General features: G+C 36.6%; 1 long non-coding RNA gene across 1 annotated transcript; it reads right to left on the bottom strand.

Annotated features, from left to right (window-relative positions):
• Positions 1-14,161: 14,161 nt before the first annotated feature.
• On the bottom strand, positions 14,162-21,273 carry LOC130456313 (uncharacterized). Its single transcript, XR_008914983.1, has 2 exons — positions 20,424-21,273; positions 14,162-16,133 (listed from the first exon to the last, which is right to left on the bottom strand). It is a non-coding gene; the product is annotated as an uncharacterized LOC130456313 (long non-coding RNA).
• Positions 21,274-21,506: the final 233 nt, after the last annotated feature.

Below are 21,506 nucleotides of genomic sequence, written 5' to 3'. Positions count from 1 at the left end.
AACTGGAAAGATCTCCAGGAATTGATGCAGAGCAAAAGATGTAGAACCAGGAGAACATTGTACAAAGAGAATGATACATTGTGGCACAATCGAATAGAAAAGATTTTTCTACTAGAAGCAATGCAATGATCCAGGACAATCCAGAGGAAATTATGAGAAAGAACACTATCCACATTTAAAGAAAGAACTGTGGGAACAGAAACACAGAAGAAAAACATATGATCAATCACGTAGTTCGATAGGGATATGATTAGGGTTTTGATGTTAAAGGATCACTCTATTGCAAAATGAATAACATGGAAATGGGTTTTGAACAATGATACATGTATAACCCAGTGGAATTACTTGTCAGCTCTGGGATGGGGAAGGAAAAAGGGGTATGGGAATCATGAGTCATGTAATCATGGAAAAATATTTTAAATTAAAAAAATAAAAGGATTGTTTTGAAGACCAAATGGAAAAAAAACAAATAAACATTACCTTCTGTCTCAGAATCAGTACTGTGTATCTAGGGCAGAGTAGTGGTAAAGTCAAGGCAATGGAGGTTAAATGACTTCCCTAGGCTCACACATCTAGGAAGTATCTGAATTCAGATTTGAACCCAGAACCTCCCAAATCCAAGCCTGGCTTTAAATACACCGAGCCACCTAGATGTCCCTGATGGATAATTAAAAAAATATTTTTTTATTATTATTATGGCTTCCTTAAAGTAATATAACTAAAACAAAACAAAACAAAACGCCAGGGAAATAGATTTAATTCATAAACAGGAATTAACATTTACCAAAGTGTTATTAAGTAGGGATCTTGAATTAATAAATTGCCAAAGATGAATGGTATTTTGTACCCAGAAGTCATTTGAATAAAACTAGAGCTTCAAAGAATTTTCCCCCAAAGACTTTATTATATTTTTTCCAATTGCTTGCAGAAATAATTTTAATCATCCATTTTCAGACATTTTGTGATCTAAATTTTTCCTTTCCTGATCTGTCCTCTTCCCTCCCAAGGCAGCAAGAAATATGATGTAGGTTACAATGTGGTATCATGAAATACATATTTCCATATCGGTCATGAGATGAAAGAAGACATATCACACATACAAGAAAATACTAATAAAGGAAATTAATTGAAAAATGGCATTCTTTAATCTGAATTCATATTCCATCAGTTCCTTTCATGGTGGTAAACAACATTTTTTTTATTCTGAGTACCTTGGAGTTGTTTTGGATCCTTGCATTGTTGACAGTAGTTTCAGTTGATCAGTGTGCAATATTGATGTGACTATGCAAAATATTCTCCTGATTCTTCTCATATCACTCTGCATCAGTTCATACAAGTCTGCTCAGGTTTTTCTGAAATCATCCTGTTTGTCATTTCTTATGGTGCAAGAGTATTACATTATAATTATATGCTATAACTTGTTTAATCATTTTGCAATTCATATATATCCCCTTAGTTTCCAATTCTTTGTCAACACAAAAAGAACTGCAATAAATATATTTTTACAAATATTCTCCCCTTCTTTTGATTTCTTTGGCATACAGACATAATAGGGGTATTGCTAAGTCAGAAAGTATGCAAAGTTTTCTGGCCAATTGGTCATGGTCCAAATTACTCTCCAGAATTGTTGGATCAGCTCACAACCATCCCAGCAGTGTATTAGTATCCCCAGTTTCTCATATTCCACATTTGTCATTTTCCTTTTTTTGTCATATTAGCCAATATGATAGATATGGGGTGGTACTTCAGAATTGTTTTAATTTATGTTTTTCTAATATATGGTGACTTGCAGCATTTTTTATATGATTAAATATAGTTTTAATTTTTTATCTGAGAACTGCCTGTTCATATCCTTTGACGATTTATCAATTGAAGAATGACTTCTTATAAACTTGTCTCAGTTCTCTATATATTTGAGAAATTAGTGCTATAAAAATTGATCTTGGAGGTTTTATACTAAATTAATAAGCATTTATTAGTAAAAATAAAGAAAGAGAGAAATAAGGTGTCCAGCCTTTCTAATTTAAGGTAAAATCTGTTCCTGGATCCCAGCCCAGTGCAGTTCCCTCTGGGCCACTTGCCAGAAATAAAAGATAAGAGATCTCAGAGAAAGAGCAAGCCTGGAGAGAAAGTCAGATCAGGGAGAAGGACAGGAGCAAAAGAAAAAGAGCCTGGGGCAAGCTTCTGACACTGGTTTTTTCAAACCTCCCTCTCAGTCTCTCCCCCGATCCTTCCAGATGCTTCCATTGACCAATGGCTTTCATACATCATGTTTCCTGGCCTCTGTGGCACCATACAAACGTGTGATTCTGTGACTCTTCTGCCATCCCCTAGGGTGGGTCTTCTGGGACTGGACTAGGTTGGAGGTCACCCAGATATTCAATTCACACATTAGGTCTTTGTCAGTCCTTTGCCATAAAATTCCCCTCACTCTTATTTTTTTTCTCTTCTAATCTTGGTTCCATTGGTTTTTTTTTTTATGCAAAGTGTTTTAATTTAATATGTTCAAAATTATCTATTTTATATCTCATAATATTTTCTATATCTTGTTTTGTCATAATTCCTCCTTGTTTATGGTGTCACTCTTTATTTCTGAATCATGTTTCTATTTTGACTTTAATTTTGGTAAGTGGCATATGATGCTGGTTTATGCCTAGCTTTTGCCATATTGCTTTCTAGTTTTCCCAAGTTTTTGTCAAATAGTAACTTCTTCTCCCCAAAGCTTGAATCTTTGGACTTATCAAACATTAGGTTACTATGGTCATTTATTTCTGTATGTTGAGTACTTAATCTATTCCATTGATTTTCTACTATATTTTTTAGCTAGTACCAGATAGCTTTGATGATAACCTCTTTTTAATACAGTTTGAAATTTGGCACAGCTAGGTCTTTTTCCTTCATTTTTTCCATTAATTCCCTTGATATTCTTGACCTTTTGTTCTTCCAGATAATTTTTATTATTTTTTTCAATGTCTATGAAATAAGTATTTGGTAGTTTGACTGCTACAGCACATAGTGGTAGATTAATTTAGATATAATTGTTATTTTTATTAAATTGGCTTAGTCTACCCATGAGCAATTCAAGTTTTCCCAATTACTTATATCTGACTTTATTCATGTGAAAAGTACTTTGTAATTGTGTTAATCCAGTAATTCTTAAATTATTTCTCCTCTCTTTTTTAGGATAGTTGTTTTTCTGATGAGCTACTTAATATTATCTTCTAATTTTTCATTCATTTGATTTTGTTTTATTGCCTCTTGATGTCTCATGGAATTATTACTTTCCATTTACCTGATTCTTATTTTTTTTAACGAATTATTTTCTTCAGTTAGCTTTTGCATCTTCTCTTCCTCTCTTCCCCATTTCTTCAATTCTGTTTAAGAAACTATTTTCATTAGTTAAGTTTTGTACTATTTTATCATTTGTCTAATACTGTTTTTTAAGATGTTATTTTTCCCCAGTAATTTTTGTACATCTTTTACCAAGTTGTTAATGGTCTTTTCATAATGTTCTTTCTTTGTTCTCATTTCTTTTCCCAATTTTTCCTCTAGCATTTGGATTTTGAAAATAATGTTTTTTTCTTTTTAAATTTAGAATATTTTTCCATGGTTACATGCTTTATGATCCCCCCCCCCCCCCAATCCAACAAGCAGTTCCACTGGGTTATACATATATTAGAAAATAATGTTTTTAGTTCTTATAGAAATTCTTTTGGGGATAGCGTCCAATTCACATTCCCCAATAACCTTGTGAAATTTTTATTGTAGCTGTCTTGACATCATTATCTAGTTTGCACCTTGATCTTTCCTATCATTTTCATAGAATTTTATGGTCAGTTTCTTTGTTGTTGTTTACTCATTTCCTAACCTATTTCTTGACTTTGAATTTTTTTGTTAAAGTTGATTTCTGTTCCTTGAGTGGAAGTGTTAATGTTGGTTGGGGGGCACTATCCCAAGTTTCAGGCTTTTTTCTAATGTAGTTTTTAGAGCAAGTTCTGGGGGTTTGGAAGTTTGGGGTTCTTACAAAATAGTATGATCTGGGAAGAGGTGTAGTCATTGGTCAACTGGCCTGAACTCTGATCCTTTCCCAGAAATGATCTCTGTTCCCTTGAAACTGTAAGTGATATTGATCCTTAGGACCCCTGCTCCCTTGCAAAGACTAGTGCACCTCTCCATCCTGTAACTTCAACTTGTAAGTAGATTTAAAAATAATGGTTCCTGATATAAAAATAAAGGTTCATTCCACTGATTTTGATGGTATATCAGTGGAATAATCAGAGTGCTTCTGGAGAAGGATCTGTATATGAGGGAGAGAGCTAAGGCTTGAATGGAATAGCCTTTGCCCTCCTCTCACCTGTCTTAAGAGAGAGACAATTGTCAGTTACTATACCAGGTATATTGAGGTTCCTTGAGGAAAGGGATGGTCAAGAGTTGAAGACAGGTCACCCCTTATCACTTAAACCCAAGGATGGCCTTGGTTCCTCTGGCACAGAGAGGCTTTGGAGACAAGTCCTTGTGGAAGCTTTGCCTCAGCCGGGGATGGTCCTGGTGACTTTCTGTTGATCTTGGATCATTTACCTATTCAGAAATAATCAAGAGGCTTCACAAATCTGACTGCTGTTGTTTGATTAAACGAAGGATTCATAGGTAGACTAGGTGATGGAAAGTGGGGTTTGGTTACGCTTTTTACCTATTTTTTCTACACGGTCTCTCACCTGAGCAGTGAGTTTTTCATGGACTCAGGTTTCACCAATCCATTCCATCAGTCAAACAATATCACTATTATTTTATGTATCTATCTGGCCTAACGAAACTATAAAGAGATAGGTGCAAGAAGGCAGGAAAGGGGCAAGGGAGCTGGACTCTCTCCTCAGTAAATCCACAGCCCTTCTTTGGGGTTTGAGGTATCCTCTCCTCAGTAGAGAGGTGGTTGGAGGTATCAGACTGATGACAGGTTTATGGTAGAACTTGAATGCAGGAACAGGATAAACTCTGATGGCTTTTGGTCTTGCCAGGTCAAAGACTCAGCTCAAATGGCCCAGAATTCCCTGTAGATCTTTTTCATGTAAGTTTCCTTTCCCAGAATCCTTTGCTTTCCACCAACACTTTCTCTCCCTCAATCCTGATGGCAAGGTTCCAAAAATCTTCTCTCATGCACCCATCATTACATAGACATAGGCAGTACAATGGAGTTGCCAAAAAGCATCTGGTCCTATGCCCTGTGCTAGCACAGGAGTGTCCTACAATCTCTTTCTGACCATTTGTCCAATTTTCACTTTGTCTCTGGATTGAGAGCTCTGGAAGCTGCTCTTGGAACAGTTGCCACCTTGGGGGCCCACAACAAGTACTATCACTTTGTGGACTCTGGGCTGGTTCCCACCCTAGTGTCAGAGACCTCTTCTTCTAACCTCCTGAGTTGTTTTGGGCTGGAAATATGACTTATTCTGACCTTTTATTGTCTCTGCCACTCCAGAATTTGATCTGATACAGTATTTTAAGGTTAATTGGAAGGGAATGTTGGGAGATCTTTACTGTAGTGCTTCTTCTTCTACTCCAGCTTGTTAAATTATATATAATGTTTACTTGTTTTTTTTCCCCTAAGTTTACATGTAACCTGCAGGAATCCCTTTATGTTTATTCTTCCCCTCAATTGCTGATGGGAATAGGGTAGGTAGAATAGGGTCTAGTACACAGTAGGCAAAATATCTGATTGATACTTTGCATATACTTTGTTGTTTTCTGTGTTTGGTACCTGATGCTATGTCTTTAGGTCTGGAAGACAATCATTTTTCTTGATTTCAAACTTCTGGTTGAAAGTATGTTACTATTGCTGATTTACAGTGAAGGATGAGTACACGAAACATAAAGGAAGGAAACTGGAGAAATAAGCAGAGACAAGTGGAAAGAGGATCCCGAGTCTAACTATTCAAGGAACTGAGAAGTCAATCATACGAAGAGAGAGGAGTCCAAATTGATAAAGTCAATGGACCAATTTCTGGGAAAGAAGTCTGGGATTATGGGTCAACACAGAGCAGGCTATAGTGATGAATTCAGGTCAACGCAAAGTCATGTGCAAATCCACATTTGGAAATGTTAGAATTTCCAGAAGAAAAGATTTTGTATGACTTTACATTTGTCCCAATGACATCTCAGATTTTTAGAGAGGTGACTGATACCCAGCTAGAATCTGACTGAATACAGAACTGAAACAAATCAGGATCCTAACTATGATAAGGCATCTGGGGACTTCAAGGCTCCAAGGGAAAGAGTTTCCATCCTGTCTTGCTTCCCTAATTCCCTTTTGTTGCTAAGTAGCAACAGAAGTATGTAGTAGCATTTGACATTAACCATTGTTTTTCTCCTTCTTCTCTCCCTCTCTCCCTCTCTCCCTCTCTCCCTTCCTTCCTTCCTTCCTTCCTTCCTTCCTTCCTTCCTTCCTTCCTTCCTTCCTTCCTTCCTTCCTTCCTTCCTTCCTTCCTTCCTTCCTTCCTTCCTTCCTTCCTTCCTTCCTTCTTTCCTTCCTTCCTTCCTTCCTTCCTCCCTCTCTTCCTTCCCCACTTCCTTCAATTCTTTTGAAGAATTCTCCTATGAGAATCTTTACTATAGTTAATATTCCCAGCAAAAGGTCATCCAGCTTCTGCTTAAAGACCCCTACACAGCCCATACTACTTTTTGTGCTCTTTCAATTTTAGGAAGTTTTTCCTGATATCAAGCCTAAATTTACCTCTTTGCAAATATTTGATGTTGATTGATAGTTCAGTCAGCTAATGGCATGATTGGAAAAACAGACATGGTATATTTTACTGTCTCTGTATTTTATAAACTCTATAAATATTTCTAAGCTCTCATTTGCACAAAACTACTGGATCCAACTCTAAACACACTCAGCCTTTCATATTTCTTTCTCCCAGAAGAATCCAGAACAACTATACCCAGGTCCCAGAAATTGATGTAGCTATGACTTGCCCCTGGTGACATTGTCTAGGAGGGTTCAGGTGGTCATAATCTTTCTGTCATTTTTAAAAATTTGCAAGTACCAATCTATTCTACATGTTAATTGCTAAATCCCTTGCACTTTAAGTTAATCAAGTTAATAACAAGGCTACAGATTGATTCATCAATTCTGTTGGCCCCAGTGGCTCTAAATACATTAAAAATGCCAGGTTTCCTCTGGTTTTCAGGGTTGTTAAGGACTTAATTGCATCCATTGTACTTTGCTTCTTTTTTTTCTCTCTTTCCCTCATCCCCACCTTTTAAAATCTATCTGTGATTTTTATTGTTTTTTTCTACTTTGAGTTGTGCTAGGCAATATGTATTAAAATGATTAGTATTTCATAGATTCATACAGTTAGAAGGTATGTTGGAGGCTATCTCTTTCAAACTGCTCTCCTCTCTAATACAAAATTCACTTGGCTGAGATCACTTGGAAAATTTGTGGAGGATTTCCTACTAAGTGTTCAACTTCCACTGATGCAGGGCTCACTGATTTGCAAAGCAAATCATTTCTATTTTTTAAAAAAATCATTTAATAGTTAAGAGATTCTTTCTTGTGTTGTGCTGAAATTTTTCTGTCTGCCATTGATTCTGTTTTATGGACAGAACAAATCTAATCCTTCTTCTACATGAAAATCATAATATTTGAAGACAGTTATTTGTATGGTTATAAGAGTGGTGGGTTTGAAATTTGAGGATCTCGATTCAAAATCTGCCTTTACCACTATGTGACATTAGAAAAGTAACATATTCACTCTGGTCCCTCATTTTCTCATATGTAAAATTAGAGGATTGGGCTACCTTTTTTTGGTTTGGAACCTATTATCCTATATTTACTTTACATATGAGATTTTAAAAACAAATTTCATGGGGTGGCTAGGTGGCTCAATGAATTGAGAACCAGACCTAGAGTTGGGAGATCCAGTGTTCAAATCTGGCCTTAGATAGCTGTGTGACTCTGGGAAAGTCACTTAGCTTCCATTGCCTTATCACTCTTCTGCCTTGGAACCTGTACTTAGTATTGATTCTAAGATGGAATTTAATTAATGAATCTGTTTGCTACATCAAAATTCCCAGGTATCTTCCTCTTTTCCTCTTCTCCTTGCACCAGAATATATAATTTGACAAAAAGATATATGTATATATAATGTCTTGCTTTAAATTAAAAAAAAATTCATGTATTTTCTTTCTTTTTTTTTTCTCCCTCTAAGCTTTCTTTGTTGTTCATATGATATGGTTTTGAGTATCTTCACTACCTGGTTGTTTTCCATGGGATATGTTTCAGTTCACAAATATCCCTCTTACTACTTTGGACTGAGCAGCACAAAAACCAATGTAATAATTTAAATTTAGGTTTTTATGCTAATATGAAGTAATATTGTGGTTGCTGATTTAAAAATATTACAACTTAGCAGCTTTATTTACAAAGAGTTGGAAAGAGTGAAAGTGGAAAAATATAGTTAAAGAGACAGAAAGTACTGCCTTTTTTCAAATACCCTAAGTTTAATCCTAATGTATCCAGATCACAATTGTAAATCTGAAAGAGAATCTCACCAGAATCCAAAGTCCTAATTAGGAAGTTGAAATCTGAAAAGCTAGGAGATGCTGAAGAACACACTGAGAATCATCAGTGCACGTGAGGCTAAGACCACCAAGAATCTCACCAGAACTCATGCTGAAGGGAATTTCTCACCAAAGAGCCAAAGAGCAGAGATGGTCTCCTCACTGAAGAACCAAGGAAAGAATCACTCTTTTCCCCACCACAAGTCAATGCAGGAACCAAGGAAAGAGTCTCCTCCTCCAGCCTAGCTTACCAACACAGAGAGAGTGAATTAGTTCTCAGGCTGGCTTTTTAAAAGCAATTTTCTCGATGTCATTTCCTGTCACTCCCCCACTTTATGGGAACCAATCGCAGTCTTTCAATTTGCCTAGCACTGCCCAAGGAGGGCGGGAGTGACTTTTGGAGATGTAAGCTTACTAACTTAGTGTCAAATATGTGTACTTTAAGTTCTTGATTTGTTTAGCTAAAAATAGAGAAGGTGAGAGTTAATCCTATCTTCACACCAATGAAGTTATTACTTCTTGTGATTTGGACACCATGCCAACCAGCATGTTTAAGTAGTCTTCTAGTAACAATGCTTATTTTAATAAATTGAATGAAGAAAACAATATATACAACAACAGAAATGTTGCTTGAAGAATGATTTGTGTATGTCAACCTCCAGAGAAAGAACTGATAAACAGAAATAAGCAAGACCTCGTTTTATATATACACATATCTTTTTGTCAAATGATACCTTCTCTAGTGTGTGTGTGGGAAGATACCTGGGTTAACGTAACAAAAGACAAATAAATTCATTAATTAAACAGTATATTTGGTCTGGGTATAGACCTACTGCTGGTTTAGTGATAATAGTGGACAATGAAAGCAACTGCCAGAGGAAAGACAAAAACTAGGGAAGCCACAGTTAAGTTAGGACTTGGACGTCAAGTAGGGAAGAGTCAGGCAGTTGTGCTCATCAAGTATTCTAGAACCAAAGCCGAACTCAGGCCAGGACTATATTCACATGATTCACACCACTAGGCCACTCAGGAGTAGGGCTTCTGCAAATTAAATCAAGGAACAATTCCAGAAGGTCAAGTGGCATAAAGAATTGTTTACTTGACTGGAAGTAAGAAAGAACTGGATTCAGATTCTGTCTATAATAAGTACTACTTGGAAATTAGACCAATCATTGAAGCCTTTCGAATTTTGATTTCCATTTCTGTAAAAAGGGGATGGCAATACCTTTATTTCTTATCTTAAAGGCAGCCATTTGTATCAATTGTTGTGAGATACAAATGACATAATATATGTAGAATGCTTTGTCAAGCTTAAAATGCTGTGCAAATTATTATCATCCTAAAAAAGATAACATTGTGAAAATAATAATGAAAGCTATTAGAACTATGATAAAAAGAATGACCATTAATGTTTTCAGAAGACCTATAATGAAACATATCATTTATGAAAGAGATATAATAACTTGGTATATTTATAGGCATAAATATATTTTTATATTGAAATTGTTTTACATTGAAAAAATGTTTTGCTTGATTGGAAGCATTTGTTTTTATTTTTTTGTAGGAAAGAGGATGGGTTGAAAATAAAATAGATATTTATTAATTAAAAAAATGAAGAAGTAAAGGATGCTACTGATAGGGAGGTTTTTTTTAAACCCTTACCTTCTGTCTTAGAATTGATTCTAAGCAGAAGAGTGGTAAGGCATAAGCAATAGGAATTAAGTGACTTGTCCATGGCCACATAGGTAGGAAGTGTGAGGCCAGATTTGAACCTAGGACCTCTCATCTCTAGGCCTGGCTCTCAATCCACTGAACCATGCAGCTAACCTCACAAGGGAATTTTGTATGTACCTTCAGATGAATTATTTTGTTTATAAGAAATCTCTCAAAAAGTGAAGGCAATATTGACTTTAAATGATCACTCCATTACAGATAGTAATAATGTGGAAATAGGTTTTGAACAATGATACATGTTAAACCCAGTGGAATTGCTCATTAACTCTGGGAAGGGGACAGGAGGAGGGGAGGGAAAGAACATGAATCATGGAACCATGAGAAATATTCGAAATTAATTAATTAAATAAATAATTTTAAAAAGTGACATTAATGGGGGCAGCTGGGTAGCTTAGTGGATTGAGAGCTAGCCCTAGAGACGGGAGGTCCTAGGTTCAAATCTGGCCTCAGACACTTCCCAGCTGTGTGACCCTGGGCAAGTCACTTGACCCCCATTGCCTAGCCCTTACCACTCTTCTGCCTTGGAGCCAATACACAGTATTGGCTCCAAGACAGAAGGTAAGGGTTTAATAAAAAAAAAGTGACATTAATCTGTAAATATTTATAATGGAAAAAACCAAAACATCAATAAAAAATAAAAAAAGAAATGGAAAGGAAAATATAGGAGTGTTTCTGATGTTCCCAAAGAGGGCTAGGAATAGGAGGTATGGAAGAGGTAGTGCAGGGAGGTAATCCATCTCTTTGAGACAGTGAGATGTAGTGGAAAGAATATTGAATTATGAATAAGAAGTCATGGGTTTCAGTCTTTGTCTGCTACTAACTCAATGTTCTCTTAGGTAAGTTGAATTCACCTAAAGAAACAACTGTATCATCAAAGCTATATGATATGGAGGGAAAGAAAATTGGCTTCGGAATCTGAGTTCCCCACGTCTGAGACTACTGAAGTTTGGTTTTCTCACTGGTAAGGAAGGAGAAAACATTTACTTTACAATCCCAAAAGGTTGTAAAACAGCAACTTTGCAAACCTTAAACCCTTCTACAAAAATGATACACATTGATGGGGCAATAGGTGCCCCAGTTCTCCTTTAAAACAACTATAAAGGCATTGTACCTAAACTGCAGGAGCTAGAGGAAGCACATACCGCTGCAGCTGTCAGAGCTACACAATGCACAGCTGACACTCATTCTATTTAGTTCAGTTCAACAAACATTTATTAAGCATCAACTTTGGGCAAGATATAGTCTAAGGTTCTGGGATTGCAAAGATGCTCACAAAACAGACTTTGCTCATAATCTCATGGAGTAAGTAGAAAAATGCATAAATAATGGAGACAAGGGAGAGTGAGATAGGTGCAAAGGAGAGGTCCACGCAAAATGCAAAGGGAAAGTTGAGGATGGAGAATTCACTTAATTTGAACTCATAATCTGGCTAACAGATCTTTGGTTTGTGTTTTTCCTTCTCTCTCAGTACAATCCCATGACTAAATCCATCAGCCTAACTACTATTAGCTATTTTACACTGCTCCTATAATAGATGACTTTGGACTAGTTTCCTATATTTGTCCTTTTAGGTAATTCTATTTCCAATGTGTTTCCACTGGGGCCATGTAGCTCCATTCCTAGGACTCAGGGTAGAACACTGGTGCCTATCTCTGTTTCCCTGTGCTGAGGTACTTGCCCTCTGTGAAGGGTAGCCAGCAGAACACATCTCATACATATCTCTCTTGGGTTTTTCTGGCATGTCCAGTCATGTTGAGGAATTGCCTAAAGGTCACAGAATATAGTATAATAATTGCAAAAGTTGGATGGGGAATTGATAGGTCAGTAATGTATACACAAATGCAGGGTTGTAGAATCTGATTTGGAAGGGAAAATAGACTATGGAGTACAATTCATACTGGATAAGATTTGATGAGTGACCACCCAGTCTTTGTAGACCTCTAATAAGGGGAAATTGTTACCTCCCAAGATAGATCTTTCTATTTTTGTAAGGCCATAATTGTTGAGAAGATTTTCTTTACATTTGCCTCTTTGCAACTTCCATTGATTATCCTTATTCTTAATTCAGTGATGGCAAACCTATGGCATGTGCACCAAAAAGGGCATGCAGGACCCTCTCTATGGGCATGCCTGCAGTCTTTTTTTTTTCTTCTAGAAAGATAGAGAGACATGGGGAGGAGCTGTTCCCCTCCCTCTCTCCATACACCTGAGGATATTCCTCATTTCACCTACCCTTCTGCTCAGCATCCCAATAGGAGTGCTTCCTCCCTCCCCTGTATGGATTAAGGGGTGGGTTGGGGAGGAGTACAAAGTTGCTCTACATTGTTAATTACCTTTATTTTATTCATTGTCTATGATTTGTATTTTTTTTTAAACCCATTCATTATAAAGGATATCATTAATAGCCATTATTTAGACTTGCAATTTTTGTTTTGGTTACCTGTGTTAATTCTTCTTTTTATTGCTATGTAGTCAATAAAGAGTATATTTAGTATTTGTTGTTTTGTAAGGGGTAAATTTAGGGGTTTTTCACTGAAATATAAATTTAGTTGTTTGCCAGGGATTAGTTCAAATCCCAATAAAAATACTCAAGTCAGTTTGGGAATTTTATGGTGTTTTAATTAATATAGAGGGAAGGAATTAAGAAGAAGAGAGAGGGCAAAGGGTATAAGATTTCTCCAGCCTAGCCTGAGCCAAGGGGAGTTCAGAGAGCTTCCAGCTCTGAGGCCTCCTCTGAGATGAGGGGCCACCTAGGAGGATGACTTTTTTAGGAAAGGTAAAGGGGAAAAAAAAGGAATCAGCCTAAACACCGAGAGAGCTCAGGGAAGACGACTCACCTGAACTACGCTACTAAGTTTCTCCCAGTATTGTATCAAGGACTTTCACTGCCAAAATTGGACAATAGCTGCAGCCACTCCAAGATGCCAAGACACCCAGAATGCTGCCACTAGCCACCTCTCTGCGAAAAGAGGCTGTGAGAGGAAGTGATGCAAAATATATAGACTGTTTTTACATCACTTCCTGTGCCTCACATGTACCAATGGTAGCTTAAGCTTGACTTAGGACAGCCCAGGGGGTCTGTCAGTTGTTTCTGATTTGTCATTTGCTAGCACATGTCTGTCATAGGCCATCCTTCTCAACACTTAATCCTTAAGTAGGGGTGTAGACATTCCTGTTTTGTTAGACTAAGCAGGATGGAGTAAATCTAAAATTCACAGTTTTTAAATTTATAAATTTATAATTTATGTTTATTATCCAATAATTATAGAAAATATTAATTCATATTATATAATTCACAATAATTTTCCTAGGCCCTGGCATATAACCTATACTTGTAATGTATGTTATGATGCTGAGAAATATGTATTCTTTAATGTTCCCATTCAGAGGCTACTACTAAGTCTTTCAAATTTAACTTCTCTTAAAGTCTTTTTAATTCTATAATTTCTTTTTTGTTAGATTTATCTACCTCTGAAAGAGGAACATTAAAATTGCTACAATTATTATGTTACTGTCTTTTCCCAATTCAGTTCATTTTTCCTTTAAGAATTTAGATGCTATGATATTTGGTGCATTTGCAATTAATATTAACAATGTTACATTTTCTTTGTTACTTTTAAGCATGGTATAGCATACTTTTTGTTGCTGTTGGCATTGTGAATTTTTATTTTTATCTTGTCTACAATCATGATTGTAATTCTTCCTTCTTTGGTATTACATGGATGCATAAAACATTTTGTTTTAGTTTCTTATTTTCATCTTGTAAGACTCTATGGCTTACAAGACTCATCCACAGGGTCGGCCAGTCCTGTGACATCCTGTTTGGGGTAACGAAAAATGAAGAGTAACAAAAGAAGAGATGGACACTATATGAAAAGAGAGAAATAGTGCCAATTTTATTTGCTTCACACAGAACTTTTATAGGCAAAGACTACTTAGACAAAAAACCTACAGGAATGTACATCTCTACATTCCAGAAACCCTAATCTTGATCAAGGGATAGTCAGGTGTTCGAAGGTCAGCCTACATTCTTCCGTTAATGCAAATACAAACAAAGGGGAAGGGGACAGAGGAGGGGATAGGCGCCCACCTAATCGCAATTAGCCCTTCATAAATTTTATCCCGCAGCCTTCTTGTTTACATTCCATCCTTGGTCCCAAGATGGGCGAAGGTGTCAATCCTTATCTTTGTCTGAAGCAAAGATAAGTAAGTCCACAACTTTATCTTAGGCAAATACAAATAAAGAAAAGAGGAGGTATTCCTCGACTACAATTCCCCCTATTTGTTCTGCAAAAGACTTCTGTGGAGAGCCAAGATTTGGCCAATTTTTCCCAAGCTGGACAAAAGGATTTGGAACAGACAGGGAAGAAGGACCGCTAAGATAACTATGAACAATATGAAGGTTAATATGGTTATACTCATTTGGGCCAAAGGAGACAGCCAACTTTGGCCTGACTTGATCCAATTGTATAACGAATCAGCGATATGTTCGGGGCGAAGGTCCTCAGCTAAAGAGTTATCCATCTCATCAATGATGTGGTTCAATTGTTGGATGTCCTCTGAGATGTTACTCTTTAACCAAAGACCTTGTAAATCACTTCTAATTTTTTCGAATGCATCAGACATGTTAGCTTTAACAGGAAGAAGGCAAAAGGCTGAATAGCGATAATCACACCTTAATTTACCCTTGATAGCTAAAATTTCTACTTGATTGGTTAATAACAATACATCTTTAGATATTTGTTGTAAAGCATAAAAAACCCTTGTATTAATATCCTGCTGCAAGTGTAAAACCTGGGTTACATTCTGTGCTAGCCCATGTAAATATTCTGCATCATGTTCCAGGGTCCTTACATTAGCTACACTTTGTGCTAGTGAAACACTACTGACAGTTGTGGCTGTTATAGCGGCTATAAGAGCTACAATTCCTACAACTAAACAAGAAATACATCTTCTTTTCTTAGGGCTGATTAGTTGAGACAATTATTCCATTGCTCTATCTGCCGGTGAGTGATACCACCCCCCTGAGTGTTTACCTTGAATGCCTAATGTAACACTTCTAGTTACTGGATTTTGGACTTTTCCATTATAAGTAACATTAACATAATGAGACATATTTACTTTATCCAATGCCAGGGCTATCTTTCCATAATCAGTCAAAATCTGTGTGAAATTAGCAAAATGTAACCAATTAGCTCTGGGGGCATCACCCACAAAGGTGAGCTGTATCCTATAAAACAATCATGAAATTTATAAGAATCCAATTTCTTTCCAATACACCTTGTGTTGTTATGCCAATACATCCAAATCATATTTTTCCAATGAATACATGATGCCCTTTTAAATCTACATGACAGCAAGGGCAGAAACATATTAACAGTGTCTCTTTGTTCATATCCCATCACATATGGACAAATAGGTCTTTCTTGTCCCCAAATACTATCACAAGATTCCCCTAGCCAACCTAGATATTGCAGTTGGCCATAATCTTCATATTTTTCCCTTTTATCTACATGATAAGGTCCTATCCAAAAAGAGTCTGACAGGTCAGGATGACCATAATAATGCACCTTCAGCGATCTGAGGGGCAGGCATGCAGGATGGTCTCTTGCGAGGCACACTGGGGGTGCCTCAACTAGTCCAGTCCAATTGAAAGGCACAAACAAATTGTTGGCCTGATTGTTGTCCTTAGCTTGTCTCTCAAAATGGTAAATGCCAGGAATATCAGTTAGTTTTTGTATATAAGATGACTTCTGGTAAAGCGTGTCCCATGCTGACATACTCTACCCAAGATGGTTGTTCCCCAAAGACCATCTCTTTACTCCAGTAGCTTCACTTAAAGTCTGGAATAGAAGCAGAAGCAGAAGAGTCAGTATCTTATGGAGATGTTGTCAAGTCTCCTTGTGAGGCTTCCTGTGTCCTCTCCTTGTCCTTCTCTTTATGGTCAATTTCTCGAACTCAGCGGGGAGGGAGCCATACTCTGTCTTTACCTGTGGAGACACAAACAGAACCTCGGCCTTGCAGGACCACTGGGTGGTCCTTGCCTCTTGCCAAGTTTGATTATCATCTTTCCACATGCCAAGTTTTTGTTCTGGGGCAGGGAGCACAGGAGTGGTGCCTGAATTCCATTCATAAGAAAATGCAGAGAAAAATTTTTCAGCTCTGGATATATTATTGGAAGTAAAGATCAAATTATTTATAGTATATATAGCTATTGCCAATCATCGCTGTGGGGTGCTGTCTCCCCCTTTTTGTTTTAAAAGAAATGTTTTTTAAGATCTGATTACTGTGCTCCACAATAGTTTGTCCTTGTGGATTGTGTGGGATACCTGAGAGGTGAATAGCCCAAGTGTGGCAAAAAAGAAAAAATTGTTTGGAAGTATAAGCAGGTCCATTATTTGTGTTAAATGTTCTGGGGGGACCAGCCATCTCAAAAGTCATTAAGCAGTGATTAATAACATGAGAAGTTCTTTCTCCCATCAAGCAGGAAGCCCATAAAAATCCTGAAAAAGTATCCACAGTGACATGGATATATTTAAGTCGTCCAAAGGACCATTCATGGGTCACATCCATTTGTACTATTTAAGCCTCTGGGATTCACAGCAATATGCACTGGGGGGTGGTTTGGAACACAATTAGGACACTTTTTAACAATATTTCTGGCTTGATCTTTAGTGAATAGGTCCAGGCAGAGTGGTATGACTGTGTACATGCATGACATATACTGGATTTGTCCTTTGTCGTATGACAGTTTGTAATTTACATTTGTACATTGCTTTGAGTAGATCTGATAACAGCTTTTTCTATACCCTGCAAGAACTGAAAAACATATTTAGAGTCCATTATAAGGTTGAAAGGCTCCTGAAGTAACCAAGAAGCTAGTCAAACAGCTGTTAATTCATTTTGTTGGGTAGAAGAATAAGGAGTGGTAAAAATGACAGGTGAACTACCTTCCTTGTATACTCCTGTCTTGTAATTAGCATTTGCATCAACACAAATATTAGGTCCTGATACCGGACAATATCTTAGAATATTAGGAAAAACAATAGGATGTTGTGACAAAAAAGAAAATAAGCCTTGTGGAGTGTAGGTGGTAATAGCAATGGGGTATACTAATAGTAAGGACTAAATATTTCTGTAGTATATCTTTAGCAATGGGTACCTGGACTTCATGAGGATACTCTCCTAAACCTGAGACCACATGTTCTCTGCCTTTCCATATTAATTGAGCCATAAGACAGTCATAACTCTGTAAAGCCTTTCCCATTTTGCTTTTTAGATATAACCATTCAATGACTCTTTGTTTCTCAGTTAAGGCACCTGTTGGTAACATTAAAGTTGCAAAAATAGTCACTTTCACAGCTAATTGAGGCTGATAATGGTTATCTTCTACTATCTCTAAAGCAAGAGAGGCCTCAGGTGTCAAAGTTCCAGGGGAATTCAAGTCAGAACTCCCTTCCAGTATTTTGAATAAAGGTTGTAATTCAGTTGTGGTAAGAAATGAATATTGCCTGACACAATTGATATCACCTAACAATTTCTGATAATCATTAAAGCAGTCCTTTCTTAATTGTATTTTTGAGGCATAACGGATGTTGCCTATAACTGAGCCCCTGAATAGAGTACGGGACTTGTTTTGTGAATCTTTTCTTGAGTAATAGCTAAATGGTATTTTTGCAAGGTAATTTCCAATTGACTATAGATAGCACTTGCTTATTTGAGATTCATCTTCAGCTACGATAAGATTATCATCCATATAATGGACAATGTACAGAGCAGGAAAGTGTAGTCTTACAGAATGAAGGGCTGAAGCTACATCTTGTTGGCTGAATAATCTTATCATTCTGGACATGGAATGTTTGCACTAAAATTCACAGCTTCAAACAAGCTACTTGGTCAGTCCAGGCCTGGCAAAGTTTGTTTGTTTGAGTGTCTTAAAACCTCTGAATCTACAATTAAAATACACTTATCTTAAGTTCTATCACACAGAGGTTGTTAACTCTTTGAGATCCCTATTTCAGTTCATAAGTATTAGTGTGGAACTTCTTTCTCCTTCCTGTGTGCAAGGAAGGGGTTAATAGCTTCTGAGCAATTTATTGTAAGGCTCCTTGGCTCAATTTAGATTTATTACTTAACAGCCTGGTCCCATCCTTCTTTAACAAGTGAGCTTACTATAATATTGAATTTATCAAACCTCTTTCATAATAATTTACTCTCAGTGGATTTTAGTTTAAACTCCACAACTCCCAAATAACTTTAAGTCCTTTAGCAATGTTTCAGTGTGTAACCAAACTGAAGCACAAAGCATTTACGTGCACTCCTCAAAACCTGTCTAAAGTAGAATAAAACCTACAGTTTGGTTTTCGTTTAGCCTAAAATATTGCTATATTCCTGATTAAATTCCATCAACATTATTACAATTATATCTAATTCATACTAGAATTTAAGAATATCAGTTAGTATCTCTATTCATTACTCTTATTGCAGTGGAACACTTCATAAAACGAATCCAGACACCTCCAAATTCAATTATAAACTTATATAGATAGGTTATAAGATATAAAGTTATTTCCCTTCACATAAAGATTCTTATTTGACAGTCAAACATAGTTTGATCACAAACATAGTTATGTGAAGTCAGAGATCCTGAGGTTTGTCCTCAGAGGCTGGTTACTTTCACAGTTACTTAATCACATCCCTAGTTAGCTATATGTTACCTGGCATTCCAGCCGGACCTCTTTGATATTCCTGAAGTTCCTTTTGTTACCTGACCTTCCTAATTCTTATCCTTCAGCTAATTAGAGTCCTTTTTTTTTTTTCCAGCCTGCAAAAACTGTTTGACCTCCTGAGGGGGAGGGGGCTGGGTCTGTTTCCTAAAAAAAACTTAGGAAGGGATAAATCCCCTTTATCTACTTCAATTAATTATTTTCTCTTATTGGGACTACTTCATTATTTCTTCTGGCTTCCCCTCTTTACCATTATTGTAAGTAGAGGAAAGGCACTATATGGAATTGTATTCAATCTTCATGACAAGCCCTCTTGATTTCAGGGCTGGTTAAATTTGTCTTGTTAAGGACATACAGTTTGTATATCATATACCCTTAACCTATTTAGGTGGAAAACTTAATTCTCTTCATAATACAAATGCATACATATTCTGTATTCACTCAGCATCACTAATTTCCAGCATTTGGTATCTGAATACATACATGTTCATCTCTAGATTACCAATTCCTTCCTATGCATTTTTCACATTTAAAAACAATTCATATAACCTTGATCAAAAACATCATTTAGAAATTCTCTCTTGCAAAATACCAAATTCTTAATACTAGTATTATAAAATTCCATGAACAGATTACTTAAACTTCTTGTGTGTCATATGATTTCTTGTTACTATTCCTGACAGCACATGCATTAAAATAAATCTGATTTGAAAAAATCCCAAATTTAATTTCTAGAATAAGTTCTTCTCAACAACATGATGACTTTTACATATATAAAGTAGCCAGTGCAATTTTTTGTCCTTATAGAATAAAATATTCCCTCTCTGTGTCAGTCTGGCTATCAGCCACATTTAGACAATTCTCAAATTCACTGAAACCATTATGCATAGCAATATTTAATAAAACAAACTTCTAACCAGGAGTTTTGTTGTGCTCAATAAAATCTGATTAATATTTCACATTTAACTGACAAATAGTTGCACGAAATTAAATTTAGATCATATCAAAATCATTAACAATCCTCCCAAATTGCATACATCAAACCATAGGATTAAACTTAAGTGAAAAATAGCCTCTAATTGTGGAGTAAAAATCTCCCTTTTTCTGCTCTGAATTTTTCTCTTTTTCGCTCCTTTGGGGGCCCATCCAAAGGAAGAAAGAGGAAAAAATCATTGAACAGGTGTTTGCTTTTGTCCTCTGCTGAGGATTTTTGACAGACAAGTTCAATCTTGCAACTATCCCATTTTACATTCTTTTTGTGTGTCCAATTTAAGAATACATAGAGATGAGACTTTGACAAAGACAACAAAAAACAGAAACACACAACATTGTGACAAGCATGCTTTGAGAAAAAAAAATCCGTATTTTAGGATCCATTCTAAAGAAAAAATATAATTTCCCTCTCACCCTTAGAGTATCTCCTATGCTCACCACCAAGGGGATCTCCGTAGCATTGAAACTGCATGACCAGCACACAGCATCAGGGGTTCTCCAAAGAAAACCGAAGGAAGGGTTCCAAGAAAAGAAAAGAATGGGGGGAAGGGGGTCCCTAATAGGGGACAGTTTAAACTAAAAAGCAAAAGAGAGAAAAAGTTGGGGAACAGAGGAGGCCCACAAATACTGCACTCTCTCTGTCCGATTCTTCTGCCCATCCGAGCTGCAGTCTCGGGGCAAAAGCTGTTAACTCTTCGTCATCCTTTGACCAGCAAAGGAATCGGGGTTACGAATGAAAGTCCCTGTCCGGGCAGCCATTTGTAAGACTCTATGGCTTACAAGACTCATCCACAGGGTCGGCCAGTCCTGTGACATCCTGTTTGGGGTAACGAAAAATGAAGAGTAACAAAAGAAGAGATGGACACTATATGAAAAGAGAGAAATAGTGCCAATTTTATTTGCTTCACACAGAACTTTTATAGGCAAAGACTACTTAGACAAAAAACCTACAGGAATGTACATCTCTACATTCCAGAAACCCTAATCTTGATCAAGGGATAGTCAGGTGTTCGAAGGTCAGCCTACATTCTTCCGTTAATGCAAATACAAACAAAGGGGAAGGGGACAGAGGAGGGGATAGGCGCCCACCTAATCGCAATTAGCCCTTCATAAATTTTATCCCGCAGCCTTCTTGTTTACATTCCATCCTTGGTCCCAAGATGGGCGAAGGTGTCAATCCTTATCTTTGTCTGAAGCAAAGATAAGTAAGTCCACAACTTTATCTTAGGCAAATACAAATAAAGAAAAGAGGAGGTATTCCTCGACTACACATCTTACATATCATTTTATTTTTTATAGATATTTCTTTTATGCAACAAATTGTTAGTTTTAAAAATCCATTCTTCTATTGTCTTTAACTTATTAGTTTTTAAAACCAATTCACACTTAGGGTGGCAATTGTCACATTTGTATTTTTTCTCCATTTATTTATTTCATGTTGATTTTTGTCCTCTATTTCTTTATTTGTACTTTATCCAATCCAAATTCCTTAACATT

This window comes from Monodelphis domestica, chromosome 1 (assembly GCF_027887165.1).
Source record: "Monodelphis domestica isolate mMonDom1 chromosome 1, mMonDom1.pri, whole genome shotgun sequence".
Taxonomy (NCBI): domain Eukaryota; kingdom Metazoa; phylum Chordata; class Mammalia; order Didelphimorphia; family Didelphidae; genus Monodelphis; species Monodelphis domestica.
Note: the sequence above shows the minus strand (reverse complement) of the source record. Positions and strands in the feature narration are given on the sequence as shown.